General features: G+C 41.7%; 1 protein-coding gene and 1 long non-coding RNA gene across 4 annotated transcripts in view; one reads left to right on the top strand and one right to left on the bottom strand.

Annotated features, from left to right (window-relative positions):
* Positions 1-24553, bottom strand: part of JARID2 (jumonji and AT-rich interaction domain containing 2) — a 184673-nt gene that overhangs the window by 146288 nt on the left and 13832 nt on the right. The window lies entirely within an intron of this gene.
* Positions 1677-6096, top strand: LOC310848486. The gene is made up of 2 exons (XR_014566447.1): positions 1677-2826; positions 3079-6096. It is a non-coding gene; the product is annotated as an uncharacterized lncRNA (long non-coding RNA).

Below are 24553 nucleotides of genomic sequence, written 5' to 3'. Positions count from 1 at the left end.
TTCCCGCTGGTAAGCGGCCCCTATTTATCTACTTGCACCTGGAGGTGCTTTCGAACTGCTAGGTTGGCAGGCGCTGGGACCGAACGACGGGAGCACACCCCGCCGCGGGGATTCGAACCGCCGACCATGCGATTGGCAAGTCCTAGGCGCTGAGGTTTTACCCACAGCGCCACCCGCGTCCCACAGCGCCACTTTCTTTCAGAAAGAAAATCTGATTTCTTCTTCCACTATCCAACCTTGTGACCTTTAAGCTCATTTCACAGCACCTTCCTGATCCTCATTTTAAGAACATTCATCCTCTATAAAAATTATGAAATAAGTTGTATAACCAATCAGCCTCAGACATTTTTGTTTTAACAAATGAAGATAAATCTAGAAATGCAAGCAGCAGCATAAGAATCTTAAGAGTCTGTTCAAAAATAAAAGAAGATACCAAAGTTGTTGTTGTTTTTTGAGTTATTAAACTGAAGTTATAACCCCAAACGCCTTGGTCTTGTTCATACAGTCCTGCATCAGGTTCTAAACAGCAATAATTTGGAATGGCTATCATCAGTCAATTCTGCAATTACCCACACAGATCATATGTACTTTACCCAACAGAAGTAGTCCATAATTCAAAGATACAGAACCCAAGGGCTGTGTTCTTTTCTGAACAATCTTCCAAGGGGCACATGCCAGTGAGTGTACATAGGGCCAGAGGCAAAAAAAAAAAAAATTGGCAGGGTAGTTTTTATATACATGCACAAACACACATTCCCCTATCCATCATTCAGACAACCAAGATACATTATCCAGAGTTCAAAGATACATTCCAGCCAGGCAAAAACATTGAGGATATGAAGCAGGGACCGCAAGGTGTGGGGCCTGGAGAGGGGACAGATCTGAGAGCCAGCTCCATTTGGGCTTGAGGTCCCCCACCCACCTCCTATTCTGACCACAGGCTAGTTAACATATTCTGCCTAAGCAACCCTAGATGATGCATCCATAACTTTCCGTGGGAAACGCAGCATCAGGGTTGGAAACTTACATATATAAGCTAGGCACCAGATGGCACCTTAGATCTAGGTTATGGCTGCCACAATGGGATGCCTTTTCGCCAGGGGGTTGGACTAGATGGCCCTCGGTGTCCCTTCCAATGCTACAATTCTCCAATTCTATGATCTCAACTATACTGCTTGGCTATAGCTTGCTCTAACTAGAAATCACTTGTCCCAATACGCAAGAAGGAGATGCACACACAGTAGAAATGGAAATGGTATTAACTATGGACTAAGGCAGAGGTTTTTAAACTGTGGTCGCCAATGTAGAGCCCAGAAATCTCCAAGTAGTTGCAATTGGACCTGCGCCAGTAGCAAAATGTGCCTTGAGAATTTCGAACACTGTGTAGCATGTGCGACTGTGAGAACAACATGCCTTAAACATAATCAAGAAACTTAGAAACAGTTCCTAATTAAAAACTTGTATGCCTCTCTTTCAACTGTATTCAACCCCTTGATTGTTACACCACAGCATATGCAAAGTTGAAGCTGGATTTCCTTCAGGCTTTCCACTGGATAACTGTGTATATAAGATGTATATAAGAGGGAAAACTAATAAGCTGAAGCCACAGTTTTCACGGGGGGTGGGGGAGAGAATCACCATGTATTCCTTAATCACATAATCATCATTTTTGTTTTAAATGTGTGTGCCAACAAAAATGGTTCCTCAGATCAGCTAACATCACATAACAACAAGATCTTTTTAAAATTACACAAAACAAAAACAATGCATCATACAAGCAATGCATCCTCAGCAGCGGAGCAAAACAGAAACACATTTCTGGAAATTTCAAAGACATAACCTTGCCAGTTCTTATGAAATGCTTATGCCAGCAGAGATAAGGGGATTAGAAGCTTAACATCAGTCCCTAGAAAATTGGTGGAAAGTATTGTTAAAGACAAAACAACCTAACATATAGAAGAACAGGCCTTGCTGAAGCAGAGCAGCATGGTTTCTGTAAGGGCAAGCCCTGTCTCAGGAATTTACTAGTAAGAGATGTCAGAGGTGAGATTTATATTTATAAAATTACCGTATTTACTTGAGTCTAATGTTCCATCGCGAATCTAATACGCAGCTCAATTTTCAGAACCTTGAAACCAAAAAAAGTATTTACTGGTGAACGTATAAATGTCCCATTACATCTAATGTGCACCTTAATTTCTGCAACATAATTTTGCCAAAAAAGGTGAGCATTAGATTTGGGTAAATATGGTATTCATGGTATGGAGAAAGTCGATAGGGAAGTTTTTCTACCCCCATCATAATATTGTGGATATCCAATGAAGTAGAACACTGGGAGATTCAGGATGGATAAAATAAAGGACTTCTTCATACAGCACATTATTAAAATAATGGCACTGACTCCCACAGGAGGCAGAGATAGCCACCAACTTGGATGACTTTAAAAGAAGATTAGACAAAGATGGATTGTGGAGCAAGAGTCCCAAGATGACTGCATCATAAGGAAATGGTGTTCTCTGGTCTCTTGCCTTAAGGTGGTTTCCTACTGTGAAGTGTGAAGATGCTAATCTACACTTTTTTAATGCTAACCACACAAACTTCATAATTACTTTGTCTCCTCTATGCAGATACAATCTGGCAATCACCACCCCACACACCTGTTTCCCTTACAAGTTCAGACTCTTTATGAGCTGGCTCCATCACTCATACACCCTCTTCCCAGAGCATCCCCATAGACACGAAACGTGACACAAGTCATGCGCAACCCGGCTGATAAGCACCACTTCCTGCATATATAAACCCATGAGCAGTGACCATTCAACACATGTGACAGAGCAGACTCCATAATAAAATTTCCATCTTTTAAGATGCTACAGTATTAGTTTTTGTTTTTCTAGCGGGGAGACAAATACAAATGTAAAAAAAGTAAAGAGAGGGCGCGCTTATAGGAACCAGCAGCAGGACTTGGCATCAGCATGGCCGTGTTGCTTCCTCCATATATAAGGCAATGAAGGATTTCAAGTGAGGGTGAATAAGCTTTTCCCTATGGACACCTGGGGTGACCTATGGTCAAATCAGGGGCCAAAGTAACTGGTGGGGGAGGGGGGTCCAGAGCTGAAAACGGACAGAGTTTGCAATACTGCATAACTTTCTCTCTCCCACTCTATTTCCCTTCTGTGTGCATCACCCCATATCAATGAGCTGCCTGTAATGAGGCCAAGAGGTTAATACAGCCCACAGGAAACAAGTTCCGGTTGAAAGCATCTAAAACAGTCTAGAACATAAACGAGCCCTGCTAGATCAGAGGAAAAGCCTTTCCAGCCCAGTTTCTTGTGGCCAACTAGATTCCATATAAGTCGTCCACTAAGCAAGGTGTGAGCATAATGGCACTCTCCACTTGTGATCCTCAGCAAGCGAAAGCCAGAGGTGGAACACAGGCATAGTAGCCACAGAGAGGCTTATCCTCCATGAATTTGGGTAACTCCCTTTTAAAGCCTTCTAAACTGGTGGCCAACATCTTGCCTGGTGCAACAAAATTCCATAGCTATTTTTACATAAGAAACATCAAAGTTAGCCTCCATTTAACCCCTATGCAATCTCAACTGGAAGTTTTCCCCATTTCCCCATCACCACTAATGATAACAATATCATTTAATTATTTATACCCGCATCCATCTGGCTGGGTTGCCCCAGTCACTCTGGGCAGCTTCCAACACATATACTGTTTAAAATGTAATATTTGGAGAGGACCAAGTAGCTACATTAAACTAAAAATGCGTAGCCTTGGTATCAATGCCAAGTCTCATAGTCATTGGGATAATTACACCGAAATTTCCTATAGCAGACTTAGCTCTGCCCTTACAAGCCTATAGTACACAGTATGGATGAAACTTCTAGTACAAAGATTAAATACTCTGCAACTTGGCATGCCACCAAAATGCCATTAAATAAGAGGCACACAGTGAGGTAAGACCGAGACCAAACTTCTCTGTTCCTGAACAACTGCACATCAGCAATCTAAGGTTGCATTCGTTTAAGAGGTTGAAGGTGATGCTTTCCTCTCCATCTGAAAGCTTATTATGAAAGTGATAGCCTTGAAGTCGTGACTGGAGCGAGACAATTAAAATTATCTTATTTGGGCACCAACAGAACATATCTGCCATACCAGCAGCACAAAACGTTTCTGTTCTTGCCTCCTTGCAATTAGAGCTCCATGTGTTCACAAAAGTTCAGAAAGGGAAGTTGGGTGGGGTGTAAGAAAGGCAGCATTCAAAATGCAATCTACATTTATAGGCTTTAATCCAATTTCACACCCTCCTTTCCCTGCCCCCATCATGAAAATTCAATTCTTGTTACAGTCCAGCAACTGCTAGGAATAGTGTAGACCAAGTTGATGGTAGTCCCGCAGATCTGGAAACTGCATACAGCATAATGAATACTAGGGTTTGTTTGTTTTTAAATCACCCCTGTTCTGTTTGTTATGCCTATGCATTTCTGTCATTTGCAGAAGAGTTTATTAAGCAGTACATTTCCTAGCAGGCCTGGGCAGCATTAACCTTTGCTTAAAACAGTCTCCAGGCTGAGAATGTGGACCTTGTGCTGTTAATTACAGGAGGCACTGCTAGACTCCCATGTGGTTATATGATCCTATGTAACCTTTGAACAAGGGAGCTAGAAGGGGGCCTGTTTTTCCCCAGTTTAAAGGGGGATGTTGCTATGAGGAGAACATGGGGCTGATTAGCCGTTCAAACAGACTCCACCATCTCATAATTGGCTCATAAATTTCACTCATAAGTTGAAATGGAACGGGGTTAAAATGAACTATCTGCCTTTGTAAAATATTTGTCATTACTCTCCTGTTCGGCAAGCAGTTTCAGAAGAGGAGAGAGTCTGGTGTATTGAGTGCTCGAATCACTGGTGTATTTAATTTTATACCTCCACAAGCCCCAAGTAGAACCAAAACCTCTCCGGAGACGACTGCTGAATCCAGAGTTCTGCGACCAATGGGTCAGTTAATCAAAAGTGACACAATTTGCAGGCAATCCAGGATTTGCAAGCCACTTGGCCAAGCCACACAGTCCCCTCCACCTCCCTCAGTGCATCCCCATCCCCAACACCTGCCCCAATTCTTGCTCAGTGAGCAGGGATCAAAACTATCTTACAGGCACAGCGTTATTGTCAAAAGGAATTCCGCGCATGGCTTTCGTTCAGCTCATTTAGACAATTCTGTGGGACTTGAAAGGGAAACTTTCATTATTAGAAAGCAAATGAGTGGAAGCCAAAAAGCTGGGCGGGGGAGGGGGGAAACAAGGAAACACATTCACAAAACATTAATTGAAACACCACTCTTTGCTACACACAAAAACCGGAACATAAAATATCATGTAATCATTAATACTCATGCATTTACTTTGCTGTTATGCATTAATATCAAATTATAATGGTTTCTGGACTCTGTCAAATTCTTTTGGGACAAAAAAAACCAAAGGAAAATGTAGTAATTAAACTGAAAGGTCTTCATATGTGCTTTTAGCTATTGCGGAAAACATTCAGAAGTTTTTGAAAGTTTACACAAAAGTGTGTTGTTTTTTTAAAACAACAACAACAACACAGCACATTTGCTACCACATTTATAAATGGAAATGCCAGCAGTTGTAAGCAGAAATGAGGAGTTTGTTCTGGAAATGCAGAGAGATAGGAGGAAAAGCACATTAACATGAAGTTAATTTCATTTCTATTTTTGCATAAAGCAGTGGGGGGGGGAGAGACTAGTTTTGTGTTCCAACACTACTGATTTAAATACTAAATTGAAACAGTGCAGAAACCATGTAAAGATCCAATAATCAGAAACAAAGTACACAACCACTTTTGGCTATCTCACCACAGACATAGGAGATATTGGAGAAGCTTCCAGATAATCAAAAATACAAGCTCTGAGTTGTAGTTGCAAGGCCAGAGAAAACACCTGTTTCAGATTACAGTCATGATTGCTCTCCATGCAAATTACTCAGTTCTTATTATGCTGAAGGGCATATCAATCCCCATTAAATTTAAACAGAACACTCCTGCAGCAGAAAAAACCCAGCCCATACCAACGCAGACTGAATGCAAGGGCCAAATCTAAACACAGCACATTTACGCTTTGGCAGGCTTTACCAGGAAGTATGATAGAGCAGGCTGCCTCACTATTACAAGAACACAAGTTCTTGGGAGCTGCCCACCCCACTTTCCTTTCTGCAAGTTGAAGGGGGGGGGATAGCACCCTGTGCTTGGCAGCAAAAGCCTAAGACAAGTGTGTGTGTGTGTGTGTGTGTGTGTGTGTGTGTGTGTGAATACCACTTCTAAGACAGCCATTGCCCACCATGCATCTTTCATCTGCACACAAGCATAGGTATCTGGTTTATATAGTCTGCCCCATCCATTGTTGGGTCTTCAGGTTTTCAGATAGGGAACATTCCCAGCCGTTCCTGGAAATGCCACAGAATGAACTAGGGATCTTCTGTGGATGCTGTACCACTGAGAAGCCATCATCTGGTAGGCCAGCATTCCAGGTTCAAAAGTTAGAAGGGAAAGGACTGTTGATGCATGTTCTGTGCATTTCCTGCATGTAAAAGAAGTAAACTTCCTGGCTTATAAGCCTGCACTTGCTAGACTCCAGAGCGCAAATATTTTAAGCCACCATTAAAAGCTGGCAGGTTTTTAAAATCGTCCTTCCCCAGTCCCACCCCCTTTTAAAAACCAACTAATCAACAACTCTCACATCAAGCAGAGCTGAAAGAGAGGGGCATTTTCTTTTTTTAACAAGAATGGAACACTAAGCAGTGCAACCTCAGTATCCATCAAACTCATTTCCTGCTGAGCGAGTTGAGCTCTGAGGATGAGGAAGAATCAGAAGGCAGTCAGAGGAGGGGTGGGAAAGAGCATGTTCCTTTGAAGTTAAAAAAAAAGGAATCAATCCAAAGCAAGCAAGAAAAAGTCAGGAAGCAGAAATGGAGAGGCAAGACAGGGGGGGGGGGGACAGGATGGCAAGAAAATTGAGAGAGACCTATGAGGAGAGGAGGGGTGGTTGTGGAAGCCACTTGAAATTGCAGTGCAAATGAGAAGGTGGAAGATGAAAGGGAGGATAGAGCAAAGAGGGGAAATGTGCAAGACTTCACTGAGAATTGCCACACTCACTCCCACACATGAATCCCTTCTGAGCAACTAGGAAGAGGCCAGAACATCACATCAACCACATAATTTCAAAAGAGGTGGCAGCCTGAGACTCAAATCTGTCTGGGAGCAACACTATTGAAGAGAAGATGCCCAAGGTGCTCCGTTATCCTGATTTGTTGCAATAGAGAAGGGAGAAAGCACTCTGCACAAGCTCAGAAGTATTTCTTTATTGATCACCTACTTCTAGATTTTAGCCACCATGCTGAAAACAGATTTTAGGGATGAGGCCTGAAGGAAAAACAGCTCCAATTAACACCTTAACCCGCCAATTAAGTACCCAGTGCTGTGCTGTGCTGTATCTCTGAGAAAGCTATGCTTCCGTACTTTATGTTTATTTATTTTTTTAAAAAATCACCAGGGATTTTTCAGCGTGTAATCTATTACAGCTATTTTGCCCCAGTTCCATTTCCACAATCTCAACTGTTTCTATCTTTAAGCAATAATAATGCACATAATGTGGAGGAAGAACCCAGATTGTTATCAGTCATAACAGTGTTTGACTTCTCCTAAATTCAAAGTTGTTAAAAGGGTTAACCAATCTGACTTCACTACTGATACTTATTTTTGAGAGCTTGTCTCTGTTAATTTTCAGCATGCGACAAAATGCAGCTGACCATTAATTTTGTTCGTGGGCTAAATTTCAACCCGAAAAAGTTCATACAGTTCCTATATTGATCTTGGAGATAAATAGCTAGAACTGATGGCTGGAGTCCAGCAGAAGTAAAACTTTTTAAATAAATGCTGTTAACAACCAACTGCCGTTTTAATGACATTTCTAATTTACATGGTGACATTTTGGTCAGAGTGCTTAAAAAAAAAAAAGCTGCCTTGCTTAGGGCAGCAAACTGTTATTTGCTTCTAACATAGGCCCGAAATGTACATTTGTCTACATTAACAGATAGTAATAAAGCATCATTTCTGTATTACGGTTACAAATCTCAGGCTTCTGCACGCCCCTCTTCTTCTCCTCTGGAAGAAATCAGAAGATCTTACTCCCATTTTGAACTAACTGTGGTTATTAGTTATGTCTAAACTGGGAACTAACCCTAAACATGTAGGACGCGGGTGGCGCTGTGGTCTAAACCACTGAGCCTCCTGAGCTTGCCAATCAGAAGGTCGGCAGTTTTAATCCGTGTGACGGGGTTGGCTCCCGTTGCTCAGTTCCAGCTCCTGCCATCCTAACAGTTCGAAAGCATGCCCAAAAGTGCAAGCAGATAAATAGGTACCACTCCAGCAGGAAGATAAACAGCGTTTCCGTGTGCTGTTCTGGTTTCACCAGAAGCGGCTTTGTTATGCTGGCCACATGACCCGGAAAAACTGTCTGCAGACAAATGCTGGCTCCCTCGGCCTGTAAAGCAAGATGATTGTTGCAACCCCAGAGTCGTCTGCGGCTGGACTAAACTGTCAGGGGTCCTTTACCTTTACCTTTTAATCCTAACCACAGTTTGGGTTTGGAGCCAATGAGAAATTGTAGTTAGTTGAAGATGGAAGCAAAAGCTTGTGGCCAATTCAAAGTGCTGTGAGGAGGAGCATGTGAGCCTGAGGATCATGCACATGGTTTAGCATCACACGCAAATTTGGCCACTGAAGCAGAAAACATGCCCCCGAGAAGTGCCACCACCAACAAAGAACTGTGCAGAAAGCTAATGTAATGAATTCTGAGCTAATTTCTAGGAATCCATCAGAAGAAGCAACAGTCGCAAATGTAATCCTGGTGAACGTCAGAAAGAGTCCCCCAACTGCTGAAAGTACCTAGAGTTTGGGCTTCTTCAGATACAGTGTATCTGAAGAAGTGTGCATGCACACGAAAGCTCATACCAAGAACTAACTTAGTTGGTCTTTAAGGTGCTACTGGAAGGAATTTTTTTTTGTTTTGACTATGGCAGACCAACACGGTTACCTATCTGTAACTAGAGTTTGGGCTGTTGTTGTTTCTTTTAAAAAAAGACACTCTTGTGCCAGGAAGTAAACGTCTGGTTAGCACCCCAGCTATCACATGAAAGCAGTCTCTCCCCTCTCTTTTTATTAATAAAAAAAGAGGAAAAATAGAAAAGGGGGGGATGCCAGGAAATCCATTAGTCTTTGTTTCAGGTTCCATATGGGTAGAGGTCAATAATATAATGTGCAGATGGCTCAGGCAAACAATCCTCCCACAGCACACTGTGGGCTTTTTAAAGTCTCCCAGAAAGCATTGCTTTCTTGGAATTGTAGCATTCGGTGGGCTACTGAACGAATAACCTCATCCTTCTGTTGATGAGGAAGCTGCTCAAATACAATTCAGCCCTAGAGCAAGTTATTTATCAGAATACAATTCCAGTCATTTAACTGTAATATTTAAAAGTAAACATTCTGCACTAGTTTGCGTTTCATGTTCAACTAAGGCTATCAAGTTTTACTCTCGTTAGTCGTTTTCCAAAATTGAATTATTCTTGCTTTTCGTTTCATTCCCTCAGAGACCAGAGGCATTCGATTCCACAGAGAAAAGGGGCCTTATGAGGACCGTTTTCGAAAGTATATTACTTAATTAAGGGGGATTAGGATTCTATGAATAGCCTTGTCTGCCAGACAGACAGACCAGTTTAGTTTGTTTATTTGCTTAAGCTGTTAATGGCCCCTTTTTTAAATAAAATAAAAAATAAGCTTTTAACAGTGTTACTCTGTGTGCTTTGAGTTGTCTATCCTCATGTCAGAGGGCATAAGAATGTTTGCCAAATCACCTAATTCAAAAAAAGGGAGTTTGTAATCCGAGGGCAACTGACGGAACAGTACAGTAATAAGGAGGATAGGCAGGCAATATTTACTAGCCCTTTTTTTCTTAAAAAAAAAAAAAAGCAAGCTCTACATTTTCCCAGCTTGTTTTGCAGCCAAAGCTCATGTTCTAATCCAGTAGTTTTCTAAACTTTCCAGCTCCAGGAAACCCATTTCGCATTGACTCATCCTCTGGCCAGGTCTGTTGGGCTTTGCTGAAAACACACACTCAACTCCTGTGGCTGCACAACACAAGGGGAAGACCACCAAGTAGTTGCCAAACTGTCATTCAAAGCAATTACTGATCCCCATACTGAGGGACCCAATCAGTTCCCAATGCATGCCAAGTTTGAATGGAAGGAAGCTCTGAAAAACAACGACATTCTAATCAAATGTTACACTCCACTTTAAATTTCAGCAAATGCTATCCTCAGTCCTTTTGTGGTGCAAGTGAACATATTACAGTTAAGGCTCAGATGAAAAGTTTTCTCAGACTATCCTGACAGCAGAAACATTGCCCGGCCCTTGGATTTGGCTTCGTCACGATGAAGAAAACAGATTTTGACTGTTTTGGTAAAAGCTGACCAAGGAAAAATATTTTCTGCCCTCACACTGGCATCCAATAGGCAAGGAAATGGGGAAAATGGCAGCTTGAAGCAGCAGGTGCGATCACCACTGACACTGAAGGGGAAACTTCACTTCTGGTCAAATCTCCCCTCCTCCCCAGCAATTTGTGCCCCCCCCAAAAAACACCAAGATGCTTTCTCTCCAAATTTACAGTCTGTGAACTGATGCCAGAAGTCATTGTGACTCAGCTCTAATTACAATACTACAGAGCAGCATTACATAGTCCAGAAAAAAATCTTGAAGGAAACAGGGTTGTGGAAGGTAGCTGTATACCGTAGAATGTGCCCATATAAATGCCAGCTAACTGCACCTGGTTATCATATACACGGCCTCTCTGTGTACATCTACAGATTCTTGCTCACCCCTGCTTCAACTGAATACTTCTGCTAGCACCATCTTCTATCACAGAGCACAAAAGCCAAAACTAATGGGGTAGGTGGACTGTAATAACACACCCAACTTACTCAAAGTGCGCATTAAATCCTCAAAAGAACAAAGCCAAGGGTACCCCCGTGCATTCTGGGTAAAAAGACAAAAGTCAGGATTAGTTGGCCACCTCTTGTCTTCCTTTTTCCACCACCATTCCCATTACTTAAAGCAAGGAGCAGACTTTTTAACGGGAGCTTTAATGATCATTAAATATACCTTTCCCCTTTAATTAAAACGCAGGCTCCAACTAAGTGCATCGAATTAGCCAAAAATAGCAGTACAGCTGGGTCACCTTTGGCAGATTCTCACACACCACCACACACAATCTTCCTGTAGCCACTTCCTCCCAAGCGTACCACCTTCATTTAACTGCCTAGTCTGAAAGAGATGCAAAAGTTTTGCTTCTTGGCAGAGAGAAGAACGTCTATGAAGGGGAGGGAAGAAAACTGGTCCATTGTGTAGCAAGGTACATTACCTTATGCCAGAAAGGTTCGTAAGATTTCAAATCCATTGTTTATTTAAAGGTAGCCTTTTTTGTCAACCAGACTTAAGGGCAAAATCTAGCAGAGGCAATAATGTATTCCTTCATAGTTATACAGCCCCATCTGTTTATATTTAATTGCCAAAGGACTATGAGGCACATATATAATATTTAATTTACATAACCATCCTGGCTAGAGAACTTTCACATGATGTCCCAGGTATCAGCTTTGGAGAGAGCTGACTCACATGCTCACATACAACTTCCAGGCATTTACATATACACATCAACAAAGGTATACTGAATATATTGTAGGAAGGACTAAAACTAGCCCAAACTATCTTGCTAATTACCTATTCTATAAAGGCCTGGCTTATTAAATGTACACAGCCCCCAAACAACAATTTCCCAGCATCAACAAAACCCAACATTGTAATTTACCAGGAAACAGTGAATTTGTCATTATTCAAGTTCCTTTGGGGTATTTTTTTTTTTTTAATGCAAAGCAGTCTCGGAAGGCTGAAGTTTTCAGGGCATAGGTGGTGATGCTTCACTCTCATGTTCATGCAACTGGAACTCCAAGGTGCAAAAAAGAAAGGTGATTTTATTTGCGGAGGGGGCGGGGAGGGGGAGAGCTGGCTGGAAGGGAGAAAGCCATAAACAAACAAAACAAGCCACACAAGCTAACTATGTTTGCAGAATTGAATCCTGATTTTAAAAGTTGGCGTTCAAATCCTGGCTTGTTTGGAAGCCATTAACCACAGTTCCCAGTTCACACATAACAGAAAACTATGGTTAACTGTGGCTTGTTTGACCACTCACATGAAGCAAAGAACAAAGCAGCAGCAGATGGGCTGCATGTAGGTGCAGAGAGTGTTCATGTGCATCCTGAATGGATTCATCCTGGGCCACATCTCCTCTCTAGCACTTCCCAAAGCTGTTTTGCATTTTAAATGAAGCCAAGTGCACTAGCATGAACTCTGCTATATAATCCATTATCTGCAGTAGACACAGACCCATTGTCCGCAGCACGTGCAGAGAACTTGGAAAAGGGAGATACATTTACCCTTGGCACCAGGCCTCAGCAGAGCATGCACGAAACATCTTGCTGCTGTTGCCTAATGCAAAAATCCCGCAGGAAAACAGAGAAAAAGATGTGTGGGGGGTGTCTTCTGTTCCCAAAGCAAGCACTGTACTTGGGTTCTTGCTAGATAGGGGAGGGCACTCATTGGTGACTGAATTCATAACATATATAAGCACGCAGTCTGTCACCACATCTTCCCTGCACCTTGGATATTTGCTCAGTTAGGAAATATTGGAAACAGAGGAACAGAAGGCCACCTAATCAGACCCTAATACAAGATATTGGGCAGCAGTCTACTGTAATCGAGGATTTCTAGAAAGCATTCTTCTCGCTTAAGGCTTCCATGAGATAGATAAAAAAAAATACATACCTGAGCAACAAGGCTATGCAAACATTTGTAGGCTCTGAAGAGATTGAGCAATTCTTGATGATGGCACACAAACCACAAGGGGGAAAGGCTGACTGACTTGATGTTTATAGAGCCTTACAGCTCAAACACATTTTATGCGTCTGGAGAAATAGTGCACATTTTTACAAATTACAACAGGTTATTTCTGCTTCACAAGACAGGGTTCAGAGACTATTATCTAGTCTCCCACCCAGGACACTTCAGAGAGAGGCTAGGGACTAGATGAGCCAAAACAGGATACAGTGCATTGGGAAGAAAAAGCATGCATATTGATCACAACTGTAATGGAGATCACGACTGCTGCAGGCTTCTTTATTACACACAGTAAAGGTTCCCTTTAAAGTACTGACTAGCGTGGCCTCTCCAAATATTATTATTTGGAGAAGCAACACCAAACCGCTTCCAAATATATCCTTTTATCTACGTGTGCGCTTACAAATTTATATACCGCATCCCCCTGCCTGGTTCCCATATGACACAAGCCATTAAATATTTCTGAATTTATCATTTTAATGCAGCAGCGTCCTAGACACAAATCCAGTACATTCCAAAATCATGTCTACAAATCCTGAAACAAATCCAGATGTCAGGCAGCAGAGTTAACCAGCTACAGATGGCAGGCCAGATTCTTCCCACCAAAGAGTTGCTCCAAAGGTTCTTGCCTTTCCCCTGCATCGCCACTCAAAACTGCAGCACAATCTCAGGTCAAAGCATTCCAGGCTTTGTCACCACCACCAGATCATGCCACCAAAAAGGATGCTAAACCTCACTAACATCCCCCCCAAGGGCACCTCACTGAGTCACAGGCCTTTCTCACCAGACACGGCTCTCCCCAGACTCTTTGAACTCAATGTGCTATTACAATAGCATGAGAGGAAAAGGGAAACAGCGTTTTTGGAACTGGAGTTAGCAGTGATGAGAAATCAATCTCTCGGCTTGGCCCAGCTTTAGCTTAAATGCAAACAAATCTAGGGAACAGCTACATTATCACTTTTGATATGATGCTAATATTAATTCTGGCAGTTCATACCCTAGTCATTGATTTTTTACTCTCTTTTTATTACAGCTAAAGTGCTAGCAGGAGCAACAGCACATTATTCTATTATTCCATAATACAAAATGAAAAGGCTGGATTAAAACACGAGGGCCAGGCAGCGGCTGCATATTTAAGAGATTACAGCAAGACTGCCTCTCTTGCCCCCGGCAGTCCCACTTGTTTATGTTTGTCACATTTGTGGACTGCCTTCTCTCCAAGGAGCTCAAGCTGGTATACAGTTGACTTTCAACTTACACGTTCTGGAGAGTTGGCTGTACATGATTCTACCCTGCTCCTGCATTTTATCTTCACAACAACCATGCGATAAGGCAGCCTTCACCCAACTGGTTCCCACATTGGGACTATAACACTCCCATCAGTCCCAGCCAGCATATCTAACAGTCAGAAAAGATGGGAGCTATTGTTAAAAAAACATGTTGAGGGAATCGGGTTGGGCAAGGCTGATCTAAGCACTTTGATCTAGGGGCTAATCATATTGATCCAGTGTGTTACACTTCAGAACACACAGTAGAATCTCTAGTGTGATATACCCAGACCTAATCACATGGCTTCCCCACCCTGCTCTTGTCCATGACCGGACAAGCTAGCTTGGCTGCTGGGCAAATGAAATGTTATCTCAGGCTGCCATTGGCACCTTTCAGAAAATACCCAGGAGACAAGGGGTTCTTCTTGGTGGCTGTTGCTATTTATTTATTAACGACAACAACAAATATTTCCAGCTTGAGTCAAGGTTTGAATATTTCAAGGATAGTACATTGAACTGAGAACATTTACAGTAGCTAATGTATTCAGCAACCATAGTATGCCCTTGTGCAAGTTAATGGAAGCAAGAAGCAGTTCTGTTCATAATATTGAAGTTAGCTGTGCCCCTCTGGCCCTTGAGTACATGCACTGATAAGATGCACATTAGCTGTTGCCCTTTGGCACGTTTTCAGTGAGGTCTACACCACTGAAGCAAGCTGTCAGTGTCTGTTATGGTATGTTCTTGATAATGGAAATGCACAAAGCCCAAAAGGTGCTAAGCAGGGTAGGGTAAATTAAGAAATGAAGTGAAAACTAGTCATGCTTAACAGTGGGTATAAATCAATCATCATCTCACTAAATCCTATCCAAAATCCTTGGGCTGGCCTTTATGCCTGGTGGTAGAACAAAGAACCCTTACACAATCGTCAGGATAGGAAAATATGTTTTTACAAAGGGAGGTGACACACCATAAAAATACAAAAGTTGGCTTCAAAAAACATCTGCTGCCAAACGTAATCGCTCTTGTTTTGATAAAACAGCGCTGTCGGTTTATTACCCCGCTACACCCTCAGGATGCATAGAAAACTTTTTAAATGATTGTGCAGCAACAAGCTTACTTGTGCATACATAAACACACATACCCACAGGACTCGGCCAGAATCCAAAAGGTGAACCCATGATTCAGCACTGCATGAATCATTAGATAAATCCCAATAAACCCATACACTGAAAACTTCTGGTGTGCTGCTCTTAACACAAAGATGCACTGTCATGCAGCCACACTTCTACCTAGCACTGATGTTGGAAAGCAGTATTAGAAACTCAGATATATAAACTAGGTGCCAAATGGCTCCTTAAACCAGGGTTACAGTCACCCAAACGGAATGTCTGGTCACCATTTTAGAGCCAGACGGTTCAAAAGTGATATTTTTGAATACGACCTTTTCATTCCTGAAATTCGTTTACATTGTACAGATAAAATATCACAGAGAGAATTCTACAAGATGTGCTGTTTGTATGTGAAAACAGGCAAGATCCAAGGATCCTCAGGCATGCCCCTCCAGATGGTAGGGATGTCAGGTGCCATCCTGGCGACTGGGCACCTTCACTTGGTCACAAATGGTCTATAGCCAAGTGCAAAATGGGCCTGGCGCCTGACAAATTTTGAACACTGTCGGAAAGTGAAGGTTGGGATTAAGTGGATAATAAAGTCGACAGCTCAACAACTCTACACTGACTTAAGCTGCACTGACTTCCATGCAAAAAATCGCTGAACCAACCTGCATTGCCAGATTTACCCCTCAGAAGCCCAACCTGCACAATGAGAATAGGCCTATCTGGGAGCAGGTAAGTTGTAGCAACAGCCAACGCCACAGCACTGTTACTTGCAAACCGTTCCATGTCACTATGGACAGAAAAACAAAAATGAAAATCCCAAAGGCTTCCTTTTAGTCAGTTATTTATTCTCCTCGGTGTAGCTGTCGACATCCCACCTTATTTGCACACAGCCTAATGTGCACATAGCATGCTTTAAAGGTGTGTTTTGCATTTCACCAGAAATAACCTAGTTCTGTATTTTTCTTTTCTAAGCAGTATTAAGTAAGCTGATGTCAGGAAGATGGTGCTGCCACTGTCTAAGTCTAAATTGCTGACAGATGTGATGCAATGTTAAATACATGAAGCACAATAGACTTTTCTTTCTCTGAAGCTGAGAGAAGTAATAAGAGAAATTGACTGCATTATGTTATTTGACTTCTAGAACCTCACACTACAGAGCAGAAAGTCAAACTCTCTCTCTCTCTGGTACCAGTCACACGATCCAAAGGCAGTGATACAAATGGAAAACTGGAATTCTACAGCAGCAGTGTATCAGCTCTGGATGACAACAGAATGTTCACTAGCCTGATTCAGATACTGTATAAGGAGTCTAATAAATCAGAACCACTGCCTCCAAATAGCAACTGCTGCGGGTCACAAACAGAAGAGGGTTGAATTTCTATGCTGCTTTATATTTCCACTTCCGACTACAAATCTTGCTTCAGCACATCAGTCATGGTTCATTCAACCACAGTCTCCCATTCCGTCCTTTCCCCAATTTTGCTTATTATTACATTTCTATCCCAACTTTCCTCAAGGCCAAAGTTCAAGATGGTATTCATGGTTCCTCTGCTCACCATTTATCCTCACAACAACTTTGAGAGGTAGGTTAGGCTGAAAGACAGTGACTGGTGCAAAGGAGCTTCATTGATCAGGGTTTGAGTGTTGAATTCTGACCTTGGTTTAACAAAACACTAGCTGTCTTTCATTAAGGTACCCAAGAAAAAAATACAACATTCATTCTCCGTGTACGAAATCATGGTTTAATAGCCGGAATAGTTCAGATTTAATGATCTTTTTTTAAAAAAACACTCCCAAAACAAAAGGTACATATAGTCATTTAGCCAGTTGTAGCTGCTGTACCACCTTTGGGGGACATCATAGCTAAAAACTAGGGTGCTAACTCAACAGAAAATGAAATTAGACAAATAGAATAAGAAACCATTAAAACATGAGACAAACCATGGTTTGCCTGTTTGTTAATAAACTCAAACCACTGTCTGGGTTCTAAATTATGAGTTCAGCAAGCCATGATTTGGCATGCTAACTGATTTTTATTATTATCATCTGGCTTAATGCATGAACAGAGCCATCGTCCTCTGGAAATGACAGCCTTTTAGAAAATGCCAGTCCCACATAGTTCTGCATAATGAAACTGACCATGCAAAACACCATGTTCACATCAGCTCATAAAAGCCAACAGTCAAAGATAAAACGGAAAAGGTTATTACTTAAGAAAGTACATTTAGTATGTATCATACAGAAGAGTAAAATGCAGGTGATGTGACAGTTTAGATTTTTTGTTTGTTTGTTTAGGAAGGAGAGAAACACAGTGAAATTACATGTTGATGAACAATTTTGGCAGTATAGTTGGCTTCTGAAACAGGCACGCCTTACATCTTATTAAAATGGTGTCGTAGTCCTACTTAAGCACTCTTAGTTTTAGAATCATAGCGTTGAAAGGGGTCACAGGGCTCATCTAGTTCAACCCCCCAACGTAGGACTCAAACCCCAACCCTCAGATTAAAAGAGTCTCATGAGCTGCTCTAGATATTCTGTCAAAAGACAGCATTTATAATTCAATTCAATAAATGCAGTTTAAAAGTAAAAAGAGCAGGACAGTTTATTTAGATACTAGCCAAGGACCCATAAGTACTGCATTTTCCATTCTCCCCAAAGACCCCTTCCTCTGATGTATCCACTCCTGCAACAGCCCCTTCAGCCTCAGCCTTGTCTTGTCTGCCTGCCCTACCACTGGATGATTTCCTCTGATATCACAGTCAGACAGGGGTGCATAACGCCTTTGGCTGTCATTAGGTTACTTGCTCTGATGGGACAGTGTGGCTTGGGCAGCCTTAAGCCAGGGTGCTAAGGAGGACATGGGAGACCTGAAAATTGGAACTCAAACGCCCATGTAATTAAGTCACATCAATAGAGCTTGGATATCACAGGCATCAAATGGCATCTTGCTGGCTAGATTGCTTGAGCAATGAAACAGGACAGGTGCTGCTGCTGCTTTCTAAAAACATGTGCTTTTCTTATTTGAAAAGTTTCTGTATAATCACTTTGTAAAACGAATTCAAAATGACACCCCACATACGGTATTCAAGGGTGGGGGCAGAAAACACATTCCATTAACAAAAAGAACACGAGCAAACAAAAAAAGGAGAGAGAACAGAAGCCAGCATGACGGGTAAAGACTTTCCAAAAAGAAAAGGGGGAGGACACATATGCTGAGGAAAACAAACCCACTGACTATCATCTAATGCTTACACAAAAAGCAACAGCTCCTAATAAAACAAAAATAATTTTAAAAACCGATGCTGCTTTTAGCATGCAGTAAAATGGAAAGAGATTTCATGTGATTGAAACATAAGAGTAGATCTGCAGCAGGATTGCTGTAAGCCCTGAGGGACCTGGTATCTGCCTTGCAGTCCTTTCCCCACCTGGCGGGGGGGGGGGGGGGGCGCTGACTGACTCCAGCGACAAAAGTGAATGGATTCTTGCCTTTATTTAGTTTTGTTGTAGATGCTGTCCGTCCGGTACTCATGGCTTAATTCAGACCCTTTGTGTTCCTTTGAACTTTTGGGTGCTTAGTTATGAGCATTACTTCATTTGTCATAACATGACATTTGGAGGCGGGGATCACACAACCGAAGTTAATGTTCTCTCCCTTGTAGCAGAACTGTCAACTGAAGACATCAGCACACACCTCCAGACTGAGCTCATTAAGGCAGCCTGTGGACTAATACAGGTGGACACGCCAAAATTAAAGACTTATTTGATGCATGTACACAACTGCTTGCATTTTTCATCTGAGAGTCTAAACAGCTAAATTTCATGTTTGAAGAGGATGTCCTCCCCCCCAAAAAAAACATACAAAAAAGATGAAGCACCCTTAACCAGAACTTCCTTAGCTTTTAATTATACTTGGCTCCAAGTTCTGAAAGTCTCTACCTTTCCATTTCTGTTTTGTGGTTCTATTAATGCTTTTAAAAAGTAAGAAGAGGCACAGTCTACTCTCCTCTTCAACTCACTCACACAATATAGTCACACAATCCTTCCTCTAGACTAGAGAAAGAAGCTAGGCTGGGCCCAATTTTGGTCCCCCTGTACAGAAGAGTCAGAGATGGGCAGCAAAAAGGCAAGCATCTTGGAGAAGAGTCATAGCTCAGTGACAGAACACTGTATGCAAACCCTTGTATGCAAAAGGGTCCCAACTTCAATTTCTGGCATCTCCAGGTTTAGCTGGGAAAGACTCCCATCTGAAACCCTGGAGAACTGCAGCCAGAAAGCATGGAATAGACTGACTTTGAGTTAGATTGACCCATGGTCTGATTTGATACAAGGCAGCTTCCTGCCAGTGCCCAATGCTCTATTGGGACCAATGAACAAGGTTCACCAAAAGGAGCTTGCAGCTGAGTGGCTGAGACTAATGTTAAACTTGTCCCTTCAGTAAGGCCTGTGTTCATTCCAGTCCCTCATTGCCACTGGCTTCTCCCTCCTTGTACTAATGGAAACTAACCTTGGCTGCCATTCCTCCTAACAATCTAAACGCATGCAGAGCAATTACAAATACAGTTAGTCAATTGTGAACTTTAATATTTTTGAAAGAGTTGGTTAAGAAAATATCACTGTTATCTCAAAATAGTGTGTGTTTTTTTGAGGTGTAACCGACCTTCTGAGTTAGCACACATGAACAAAAATAAATCGGGAGTAAACATAAAAGACATGCCATTAAAAGTAGTTCAGAAACAGTAGAAATCTATTGCTATGACTATCTCTTTAAAGATGAAAAGATAAGTCCTTTTTTGTGCCTCCCCCCCCCCCAACAGGAAGTATATCCATTTTTCATCCAAATTTAGATCTAACTTTGTTAGGAATTTTTAATGCCACATGAAACAAAAATCAGTTTTTCATCCAGTGCTTTGAAAGCATAAAAGGCAGACCTGCAATCAGAGGGAGATTCAGCTGAAACATATGACTGTCAGAATTAAGTGGTTAATTAAATTAATTTTACTTGTTTGTGGCTTATTTGAAGAAGGCATGAAAAGGAATGAAAATGTGTTTTTGTTACAATCAAGAGCACAGTCCACATACCTCTTGGAAGTCCCTGCACATTTGCAATAAACTAGGAGTTACAGAAACCACCGCAGGATATAAAAACCATAATTATCCAAATTCACCATGTTCTGCTCTTTTAACTCCACTGCTATATAGCTTAGTTTCTGGGGCGTGAATAAAGTAGGTGTTGCCAAGCCTTGCCTTCCACCTCTTGCTTACCTTTCACTCCTTGCACTTCACCTGCCCACAAGACAGCACACCTCTAGTATCTGCTGACACACCCTGATGCATGCAAGGACAAAGCAGGGTGTGTCATGCCCTTTCTTACCCATGTGTTAATTTAAAGAGGCTTGTCTTCCTCCTCTTGCTGGTGGAAGGCAACTTTCTCAACCTGCACAAGAAGTAGGGATACTTCCAACAGATGCCAAGATGGGACAAGGTAAAGAAACTGTGTCCTACTGAAGACATAGTTCCAGAAACATATCAATATTTCTGTCATTAGGGATTTTAGAAAAGCAGAAGCATAAAAACGTTTTTAGTTTAAAAGGGTTGTTGTTGTTGTTGTTTGTGCTGTCCGCCATCATGGACTCCCTAGGGAGGAAGGGCAGGACATACATCTAGAGTTGCATCCAAGGTTCCATGCACTTAGTTTTGTTGGCACAACAGGACTTCCGTTTCCTCTCCTCCCCCTTTTTGAGGGCACCCAGAGGGGTCAGGAGAGGAACCCTGTTGCACCAGCAGAGCCTCAACATTGCAAACCCTTTAAAACTGGTGAGAGTCTTTATTGCAGTCACCAGCTGCTCTAGAACAAATATACTTCTAAGTCTAACAACTGTAATACACTAATGTTACCAGATGTCCAGCCTGTCTTTCCAGACATACAAAACCTATGTTTTGATTATTCCCCAGTTCAAGGGGCTGCCCTAAATGCCACAAATTTATATGGAAATTTTGAAACGGGCTCCATCTGCCCACAATAACCCAAACGGGGAAATCCTGATCTCTTCAACTTAGTGATAAAACTCAGAAGTGAAACAAAAACAATGAGCGTGTTCAGTTCACATCCTTGTAATATTTGACTTTGAAACCATCAGTCACAGGTACGCCTAAATGAACTGGTCAGCTCCCTGAGTGGGGATTGGGGGGGGGGTCCCATAAAGGCAAACATCTCGTAAGGAAACCAGCCATTTTTGTAGATTCCAGCTTCCCTGTAAATAACTCCCACTGACTCCTGATTGAACAAGCACTTCACACCCCCTTCAAACCATTAATATCACAGATGGCACCACGAAAAGCCACAAGGTAAGAGGACAGAAGTGGCTGCGGCAGAAGTATATTCCTGGAAATCAAGCAAAATTCCCATTCTAGCCAGCAGGAGTAGGTGTCAAGTAAGCACTTCGTCAATTGTCTGTACTGTATCCACAAATGCATTTTTAAAACACTGTTGTTGTTTTTAAAATGTCAACACAAAAAGAAATTAAGCACCACGTAGTACAAGTCAGTCACTACTGAACAATGTGTTCCCACACCTTTCAGCCATTTTCAAGGGTGGAGGTGGAGAAGACTAGTTAGAAATTCTTAGAAATCAACAGAATCCTTGAACTACATTGCCTTCATTGAGCATAAACATTAAAACGAAACTTATGTCAGATCCTATGTTGTTGTTTTTAAAGTCTCCCAGAGTCATTATGAGACTCTGTCACATATGATGTTACTCAGATTGTGCCAGTGATCATTTTGCAAGGAACACCATTCCTTACTAGTCCAAGTTCACAGCGATTTGCCCACACCATTCCAGTTACCCTTGAGGAAATTCATATGGAGGTAACTTTCCCTTGGGCAGAAGCTGCAAACATTTTTCCTAAACCATAAACCCACACCACACAGTTTCCACCCCAAAGTAAAGATAAAATTATCCCGACATGTATTGATTTTATTGGGATTTGAAGAAACATGAATAGCTGAGGCTGGTGGTACAACCCAGAGAAAACAGGCGTATACATTTCAATACTTGACCCACTCAGACTTCAGTGGATTTGGAAGCTGCAATCCTACACACAGAGGTAGGTTGCTTAAAATTTCAATGGGATTTAAGCCATGTAATAGGATGCAGGATTGCACACTTAGATGTATCTTACTTTCCCTGGACTGCACTCTCGGGCTGTAATTTTCAACATCTGGAGGCTTATTTTCCATTTTACAACCTACAAACTATGTCAAAACTATGATCCAGTTTTAAAGACAGGATTATAGGCAATGAAATCCAAAACTGTGATAAGCTATGGATGGGGGAAATACCACGTGATTGTCCACACCTGGACCATGGCCTGCAGTTACCACTGTAGGTGCAAATTAAAAATAAAAACTGATATATATTAATAGCTGGAGAAAGACTGATGGGGGGAAACCTAGGAAATGGGCAAAGAATGATATTGTAAATATATGACACATTAGCCTGGCACATGGTGCAGAGAACTCCAGGCAAGAGTCCCAGTATTTTTGGAGCTAAAAAGAACTGGATGTCACACGGAGGCAAAAAAAAATTCTCAGCCCCAAGTGAAATGCCATGACTTGCATTGATAAGCAGCAATGTGTGAAATGAATCAATGTTATTCTTTAATTGGCTGGAAGGAGTTCTACTTAGTATTTGGCAAACAGAAGGGAAAGTAGAGAATGAAGTGGTCAGATGGATTTCTAAAAGAAAAAACAACGTCGACACCAATGTCACTGGGATGAAGTATTGTATCCACTTGAAACTAAAAAAACTGCATTCAGTTTTATTTTACAGAGAGATTTTTTAACTGTACAACCAAAAAATAAAAGTGCCAATACACATCTGTTGCTTCTGTCTGTGTGGCCTTAGTCACTACTATAGAAAGAACTACTACAGCTCAAGGCATACGTGCCCTAAAAATCTTTCACCATCTTCAATTTTCTCAAGGGATTATAACGTTTTTGAAGGCACTAATAATTCTGCTAGAGGTAAATTAACCTGCTCACAGAAGTCCCAGGATTCCTGGAGGAGGAGCAAGCTATGACAGCTTCATCACTTTAGGCTCTTTCTCTCTCTCTCTCTCTCTCTCTCTCTCTCTCTCTCTCCCCCACACCCACATTAGGAAGACTAATAAAATGAGGGAAACCAATATATGACTAAAAACAGAAAAACAGCCCTTCACTGATTTCAAGCATGATACTAATTTCGGAATCTTCCCAAATAATTTTATGGCCGCTTACAACCATTAACAGAAAATCAATTGTGCTTGGTGGTTATCCTAAAAAAAAAAAGAGAGAGAACACGACAGAAGTTGTTTAAATTGTATTTTTCCCCATCCCAAGACTGTTTCCCCCCACCCACCCTCAAGCCCCTTGTGTGTCAAGTTATTTTAAAGTTCAAAATAAAACAGCAATGCTGTAAAAACAACGCCTACAGCATGTACACTGCATGTTGGAATGGATTCCTCAACTTGGCCTCATCGCTTATGCATTGGATAAAACGAACATTGACAGCTTTTTTGCATTTGTAAAGGCCCCCATAGCAGCTGTGGTGATCCCACCATAGAGCAATGAATTAAGCCTGAAATCCAGCTGGGTTTGAACAGAAGCCTTCTTTTTTCTCCACAATACAGCAAGACTATCATTGTTAACCTAGGCATTATTGCAAAATATTCCACATGACATTCAGTGTGAGAACTACACCCTACAAAATTAGCTCTTGTAAGCATTTTTAATATATTTAAAAACAAATTTGATAGCACAGCCTGGGCTGATTACAAGTTTCACGTTGCAAGGATATGAAAGACAAAGCTGGCCATCTCAGCAGAGTGATCAACTGAAAAGAGAGGTATAGATAGACAGATCCCAGTTTACTGAACACAAGAAAAATGAAAAAGCAGGCCGGAAAGACTCTTAATAAAGGTCACTTCTATATGAAACAGATTTCCAAGATGTTCCTACCCCCCATCACCACTGTCACCCCCAAAAGCCAAGCAGCAGCATTCAGCAAGAAAGATTATCATTTAGTGTGGTATATAAGTAAGAAATTTCCATTCTTGGCATACATGGAAAGGGTTGACAAGGGATTCCCAGCATGTTTAAGGC

The sequence above is a fragment of the Podarcis gaigeae genome (assembly GCF_964106915.1).
Source record: "Podarcis gaigeae genome assembly, chromosome: 7".
In the NCBI taxonomy this organism is placed as follows: domain Eukaryota; kingdom Metazoa; phylum Chordata; class Lepidosauria; order Squamata; family Lacertidae; genus Podarcis; species Podarcis gaigeae.
The sequence above is the reverse complement of the archived record's forward strand: the minus strand, read 5'-3'. Positions and strand labels throughout refer to the sequence as shown.